A 7,177-nucleotide genomic window follows, 5' to 3' on the forward strand; every position below is an offset into this window, starting at 1 on the left:
CAGGTGAAAAGCGCCCTCTCTGGCAATTAGAAAATACCGTTGTGACATGATGCATACATCAACGTCAAGTGCGTAGTCTTAGCTCTCAAATACCGTTTGTTTTGTTCAATTTAATTGTTTTAATCTCGAGATAGGGTAAAAATAGGGGGGGTGAAATTTTCGTTGGAGATTGAATTAATAAAATCATTTGAGGGGTTTGACCTTCTCACCCCCGCAAAGACCACCCATGGGTGTGGTGGGGGTGTGTGATGCACACTTCGTATGTACATGTTTATGAGTGTACTATTAATGAGATTATAATTTCTCAGGTGACTAACTTTGGAATCAAAAGTGCTGAAACCCATTACAGGTGAGCGTAGAAACAAATTCAAAGTATAGGCCTCTGGAAAGGCAACCGTACTACGCATTTTCTGTTAAGTTATTTGGGATGTTTTAGAAATCTTTTTTGGAAGACAACTTGTTTGGATGACAACAATGGGAACCACTACCAGATTTTGTTTTCATAATTAAAATTCTACATTCTTAAAATGCACATTGTATCTAGGCCCCTGTAAATGATTTGTTTCAACAAACATCGCAACTGATGGGTACCAATCATTTGATACAATATGCATGTTTATTTTTATTTTAAAAAATAACTGAGAGTTTTTATCCAAAATGTGTGAAAATGCGGGAATTTTTAGAATTTCCGTGTCTTGTTCAATATTTTGCTCAACGATGTGAAAAACATTAGAACGCCCACTATCATGACTACGAAAAACATTAAGATTGCCCACAGCATGGCAACCGTTGACAAAGGACTAAAATTAGCGTTATAAAAGTAGCAATAATATTGTTTGGAATGTCATGTTTGTCAAGGACTATTAATATTACATGTATATGTAAGCATTTCGTTCCCGTACATGTATAAATGAAAAAAAAAATTGTTATTATACATAAAATACACGTATTGTACCCGAGTATCTGAACAATAATCTTATAAACAATTAAAAATCTAGCTATATGTTTTGCAATATTAAAACATATTTATTTTTACGCTATGATGTCTCCATACAGTATAGCCTGTCGCTCACGAAGAAAATGCATATATAATGTGGGGTGGGTGTGTTTATACAGGGGCATACTTGACTAAAATACTTCATATCAAGGGCTTAAAACCAAAATAAATTATCCATTGATGTGTTTTTGAGTTGAACATTTTGATTCTTTTATCAAAATAGAAATCCTAGGAAAAACAACGATCCTGCAATTCAAGCTCCTCGATATATTTTATCTTTAGACAGAGAATACATCTCTGGCCCAGAGGACCAGTGGCGATACCACGAGGGGGGTCATGAGAGGGCAGATGCCCATCCACTCCAGTCAGAAGTCCCCCCCCGTAAAAACCAGACATTACAAAAATTTCCCTTTTTGCACAAAGTGTGTTGTTAACCTCCTTCCACCCGCCATGCCCATTCCCCCGAAAAAAAATAATTCTGGTGCCGCCACTGCAGGCGATAATTCAAGTTCCTGTTAAATAGCCTATATAAGCTTAGGCCTATATGGTTGATCAAATCTTTAAAGGCCAACCAGTTTTGGTTGTAAGCGCAAATCTATACAACCTCTATGAAGACATTGCCTTAATATATTAATACACACAGGAGGTGTAAATTTGAAAAGGGGTTACCTGAATAGGTTACTCCATTTGAAATCTACACTCCCTGTGTGGGAGATTAAGGTCATGTCTTCCATAGGGGGTGTATGGATTTCAACCGGAATAGCCCATATTTTATGCACAATACGAGAGTATAGATAACACATTAATTACTGTATATATATAATTCTATAGGCCTATATAATTAGACAAGCTATTCTAGAATTTACATGCACCATCTCCTGTGGAAGACAATAACGGTTATCCCTTTTTGTAATTTTGTAATTAAAAATCTAAATTCCTAAAACATCAAATTTGCGACCAAGTTTTATACAGAAGCCGATAGTTGTTCTTTTTTTTTACAGAATTAGCGTATTCCGTATAGTCAGACAAACATGTTTGTATGCTTTTGTATTAAAGGAGTGCTATTTTTAATAATAATATCAAAAATCTGGAATAGCCTATAGCTTACAAATATGAATTAAAATGTTATTATACGTAAACATCCAAAATCTAATTATATACACGTTTTATAATATATTTTAATATAAATATATACATATACTTATATTTACACTATTGGTTATAAAGGTACATTCAAGTATGGGACGCAATGTCAAAGACGGACGTAAGCATTCGGTCAGGAGGATAAGACTGCAAACGAACATTGCGCGCCCTGATTGTGAAGATTTCTCTAAACAATGGCTTTCCAGGAAACGGAAAAACAACTTTGATTGCTTATTTGTCTCAAACGTGTGTACTCGTCGGCACGCGCATGCGTAATCATTTATATGAGTGGATAGTGTATGCCTTTATTGTTTATAGTGTAGTACCCTATGTTATTTGTGGGAGGTAATGGAACATTTTGAGATTTTGTTCTTAAATGATAGATAAGGGTTCTAGGAACTCAAATCAAATTGTTACCATTTTTTCTCCCAGCCCCTTGGCGGCCATCTTGAATTTCAAAATGGCCGCCATTTTCTATATTTTGGACTATAACTTGGCTTCTGAGCTCCATATCAAGCTGAAAATGGTGGCAATACCCATGTTTATGATGTCAAGGATTACAATAAAGGCATATGCAGTGTTATACGTCATTTCGTTTGGCGGCCATCTTGAATTTCAAAATGGCTGCCATCATCAACATATTTTTGGCTATATCTGAAGTTGTGAGCCACACAGCAAGCTTAAAATGGTGGCAATATCCATATTTTTGATGCAAAAGATTGCAAATAAAGCATTATACACAAAGCTACAGGGCATTTAGTTTGGCAGCTCTCTCAGATTTCAAAATGGCCGCCACTAACAACATATTAACCACATATTTCGGACTACAATGTTTATCTTAAATGCAGAGTTACTTAAACTGGTAGCAATAGTAGTACACATGTTTATAATGCCAAGGATTACAAAACAAAGTTCCAAGAAAGTATCATTTTTGATGGCCACCTTAGAATTCAAAATGGCCACCATTATTAAAATATTTTGGCTTGTACTTCTTGATATTTTGTAAGGTACTGCATAATTGTAGGTTCTACATAATTGTTTCTAATATTGCAAGACTGAGACATGAATTTTAAGTAAACCATTAAGAACTGAAACTTACTAGCTTGACTGGAACACATCATTATATCTCTCCATCTTAATTCTTCTCACTTGTTTCTGGCTCTGTCGGTGTGTTGCAAAAGTCCTCGCTAGCATTGCACTTACACAGTTCAGTACATTCTAGGTTAATACTCTTGCAGGTACTGCACATTGTAGAACACATAGTTTTTGCACTGTTACATCTGCGACTGATTCCGGTGCAAATTTGGATCCATCTTTACACCATTTGAGTGTACAAGGATCATAAATAACTGGGTGCAAAACATCATCCTGTGTCCATATGCTGGCTTGAAGATGAGAAAGGTAATAATACTGTAAAATAGCATTGGGCATTGGAGGAAGCTTGTCAATACCCTGTATAGGTTTAAGTTTTTGAATCTTTTCCACCGCAGCGAAGCAGCAGTAGTGGCTGCTACATCTTTGGTACTGAGCAACATGCACATATGAATTCCTCACATCTACCTATAACTTCAGGTGATGGTATGTTTCCTTTGCCGAGATCTTTCAGGACATTTACAAATTACAACATTGTCTACTGCTATAATTTTGAAAGGAGAGATGTCTTCTCCACTCCACTTATTCGTTCGGTGGTATCACTACCAATCAGTGCATGGAGACCAGGTAGAGCCATAGCTCTTGATGCTCCATGCAAGTTCATTATAGATAGCTAAAGCCCTCTTGTTGTCTGACGTTCCTGTGATTATGTGAGTGTCAAAGCTTATCAAGCCCTACTTCAGGGAGTCTTCTCAATAGCAGAACCCCCAGTTTGTATCTTGGGTGAAGAAGTCAACCTCGATACCAGACTTCGCAAGTTCAAGACCATGGAGGATCATCAATCATGTCTGCCTCCTGTGTGCTATGGCCAGTACTGTACTTCAGGTCTGATGTGTTTGCTGAGATATCTCTTCTGGTGACAGTAATTACAGGTTTTGTGTAGTTGGAAATGACCTTATCAGCCAGAAAGAGAGTTAGGCTATCCTTAGACTTCCGTCCAGCTCCGCAGATCAGCACAATCTCCTTTCCCAGGCAAAGATACAATAGCAGGAAAGAGAAATCCATGCATTGAAAAGCATTATTGGGCCAAGATACATTTTTAGGGAAATCTCTATAACGTCATGACTAACCAGGTTGTCAAAGATCAAACACAACAGTCAATTTTAGGTTTTAGTATGAGCTCAATTCCATAAACTCTACTTTGATGAACACTACTGGACACCGCCTTACAATGCAAAACAAGAGTCAGCTCATCTATGCGTTGGAAAGTCTTTCAGAGGAGGAGCAAACTGATGAATCTGCAGCTTCAGCAAATGTACACAATGATGACAATTCATTTGAAAAATCCCTAGAATTACCTCAACATAAATTGTGAAGTCCCTTTAACAAACACGTGATATTGCAAGACTATTTGTTACCAGTATTAAGTCACTGCTCAAGAATTTTACAGTAAGACGTGTCATCTTTAATATCTACAACAAGAAGCTGACACTCAAAGATAAATAAGTTCTGAGACAGAATATGTAGCTAATGTCAACAGAATTAAGAGATGTCTTAACAAACACATCAGACCTGAACTGCCGCACTGGCCATAGCGCACTGGAGGAGGTAGACACCTTGATGATCTTCCATGGTCTTGATCTTGTGAGGTCAGATATTGAAGTCGATTTCTTCACACAAGATGCATATTTTCTATTAAAAAGACTCTCTCTCTGAAGTAGGGCTTGACACTAACATAATCACAGGAACATCAGAAAACAGGAGAGCTATAACTTTGAAACAAATCTATTTATAATTAACTTGGAGTCTCAAGAGCTATGGCCCTACCTGGTTTTCATGTACTGACTGGTAGTGATACCACCAGAGGAATAAGTGGAGTGGGGAAGAAATCTGCCCTCTCAAAATTATTACAAGCACCAGACAACATTGTAAATGCCCTGAAAGATCTCGGCAAAGGAAACGTACCATCACCTGACGTTGTGTGGCTGCGAGGAATTCATGTGCATGTTGCTCAGTACCAAAGATGTAACCTGCTCATGCATCTTCAAGCCAGCATATGGACACAGGATGATGTTCTGCACCTAGTTATTTATGATCCTTGTACACTTGGATGGTGCAAAGATGGATCTAAATCAATTCTGGTGTTAACATCTGTAGAGTGTGCACCGGAATCAGTCGCAGAACTTGTTAGATGTAACTGTGCAAAAACCTGCAAAAGTAATAACTTAGAATGCACTGAACTGTGTAAGTGCAATCCTAGCGAGGACTGTTGCAACACACTGACTGAGCAGAAACAAGCATTAAGATGGAGAGAGGAGAGAGTAACTATAATGGAGTGTTATAGTCAAGCTAGTAAGTTACAGCTCTTAATGGTTTACTTAGAATTCATGTCTCAATCTTGCAATATTAGAAATAATTATGTAGAACCTGCAATTATGGCCATCCCAAATGTAATTTTCTTTAAGATAAATATTGTAGTCTGAAATATGTTGTTAGTGGCGGCCATTTTGAAATCTGAGGGAGCTGCCAAACATATAATGCCCTGTACCTTTGTGCATGCTTTATTTGCAATCTTTTGCATCATAAACATGGATATTGCCACCATTTTAAGCTTGCTGTGTGGCTCACAACTTTAGATATGTTGATAATGGCAGCCATTTTAAAAATTCAAGATGGCCGCCAAGCGAAATGACGTATAACGCTACATATGCCTTTCTTGTAATCCTAGGCATTATAAACATGGGTATTGCCACCACTTTCAGCTTGATGTGGAGCTCAGAAGCCAAGAAATGGTCCAAAATATTTAGAAAATGGCGGCCATTTTGAAATTCAAGATGGCCGCCAAATGAAATGACGTATAACACTGCATGTGCCTTTATTGTAATCCTAGGCATCATAAACATGGGTATAGCCACCACTTTCAGCTTGATGTGGAGCTCAGAAGCCAAGATATAGTCCAAAATATTTAGAAAATGGCGGCCATTTTGAAATTCAAGATGGCTACCAATCGAAATGACGTATAACACTGCATATGCCTTTATTGTAATCCTTGACATCATAAACATGGGTATTGCCACCACTTTCAGCTTGATGTGGAGCTCAGAAGCCAAGTTATAGTCCAAAATATTTAGAAAATGGCGGCCATTTTGAAATTCAAGATGGCCACCAAACGAAATGACGTATAACACTGCATATGCCTTTATTGTAATCCTTGACATCATAAACATGGGTATTGCCACCACTTTCAGCTTGATGTGGAGCTCAGAAGCCAAGTTATAGTCCAAAATATGTCGAAAATGGCGTCCATTTTGAAATTCAAGATGGCCGCCAAGGGGCTGGGAGAAAAAAAAGGTAACAATTTGATTTGAGTTCCTAGAACCCTTATCTATCATTTAAGACCAAAATCTCAAAATGTTCCATTACCTCCCACAAATAACAAGCCACAACCATAAGTAACCCCGAGTCGAGTGTAGGATATCCTATGTTATGTAGGGGTGTACTTACCAGAGTGACGTTAAGGGTATGTTGGCCTATGTATCATGTGGGTTTATACTTAAGTAGCTATATAATAAGCCTAGTATACCTGTAACCTAGGAGGTTTTACAAATATATACAAATATACTGGATCAAATTATGTTACATCTTACAGCTGGATTAACAGAGAAAACTAATACTTTTAATACTCACAACGTGAATGTTTATATGTCGTTACATGAAATGATTAATTCTAGACTTGCCTAAAATCTGACACAACCATTGTCGTGACAGCTATAGTTTGAGTTCCTCGACAAGGGTGTGCGCGCGAAGCACCCAAGTGGATTTTGTTATTTCAGAGAGGTCTTGTCATGGTCCCCAACGCACTGAACAAGTGCTATTCTACACTTCTATCATGGCTATAGACGAATCCAATTTCACGTATTCCTATACCTCAATGGCTGCCAAAGT

The sequence above is a fragment of the Amphiura filiformis genome, chromosome 17, assembly GCF_039555335.1.
Source record: "Amphiura filiformis chromosome 17, Afil_fr2py, whole genome shotgun sequence".
In the NCBI taxonomy this organism is placed as follows: domain Eukaryota; kingdom Metazoa; phylum Echinodermata; class Ophiuroidea; order Amphilepidida; family Amphiuridae; genus Amphiura; species Amphiura filiformis.